The sequence below is a fragment of the Triticum aestivum genome, chromosome 2B (assembly GCF_018294505.1).
Source record: "Triticum aestivum cultivar Chinese Spring chromosome 2B, IWGSC CS RefSeq v2.1, whole genome shotgun sequence".
In the NCBI taxonomy this organism is placed as follows: Eukaryota; Viridiplantae; Streptophyta; class Magnoliopsida; order Poales; family Poaceae; genus Triticum; species Triticum aestivum.
In genome coordinates this window covers 797,992,470-797,993,535 of record NC_057798.1, presented here as the reverse complement: position 1 = coordinate 797,993,535, position 1,066 = coordinate 797,992,470, and positions in this window count along the sequence as shown.

The following is a 1,066-nucleotide window of genomic DNA, read 5'->3' as shown; positions in this document are numbered from 1 at the left end:
CAATACCGAAGCAGAAGTGAAAAAATAATCCCACTAAAAAAGCAATAATCCGATCTACTCAGTGAGTGAGGTCTATGTTTTGAAGAAATGCGACAGCTGGAGCATATTCCCACGTAGGGTGGAGCAGTACCTTAGACATGGTTTTGGAGCAGTAGACCGCAAATATTTTTCCAACAAGCAGTAGCAAATGGCGGGCCAAGGAATATTTTGAGTTAGAGGAAAAGATTAAACCTTGGATGGAAGTTCGGATACGATGCGCCGGCCAGTCCGTTAGAGCAGGTTGAGGCAGTAGGAGGAGGAAGGAGGAAGGAGGAAGGAGGAACACCACGTCAATGATATGACTGCGAAGGAAGAATGCCGTGTGCTTCGGCAGGGTTAATTTTAAGGAGCCAGTCCCCGCAATTTTTTTTTTAAGGAGCCGGCCGGGCGGAGGTCCCAATGTGAAGAGCTTGTAATTTAGCTTAAACGGCAAGATAACTTTCCAATCGTGGGCAAGTTTGATGGTTTCGTGGCATGGCAAATTGGCAATGGATAAAGTCGGGTACTACTTTTTCTGTCCGGCCTGCAGGTCATACCACACACCGAGTGGGAGATGTGAGTGCCGGCAAAACTTAATTATTTTCCTCAAGCTTGGAATAGATATAAGCGAGCAAGCAAGTACTTAGTACACTGACTCCAGCGCATTCTGAACCTTGGACAGGTGCTCTCGCTCGCGTGAGTTCTGCCGGCTGTGCCAATCCATCCTAAGCAACCATAAGGAGGCTGTTAGATAAAACAAGAGACGGGACTTTCAAGTGGTATATACATAATTTAGGCCTTTATATGGAGTTTTATTCTTTAACTCCTTATATTTGCTCCGCTAAGGTTTCTAGCCGAGCGCCTAAACTTAACTCCTGAAGCGAGCTAGACTCCACATGGAAGCCTCTTTCCCTCTTCTTCTTTCTTCTTCCTTCTTCCTCCTTCCACACGTCCAACGACAACTTCTCGCCACTCGATGATATTCATGGCTAGCTAGGACCTAGGATAGATGTTTTGTAAAAGTAATTTGATAGAATCTCACCGCTCG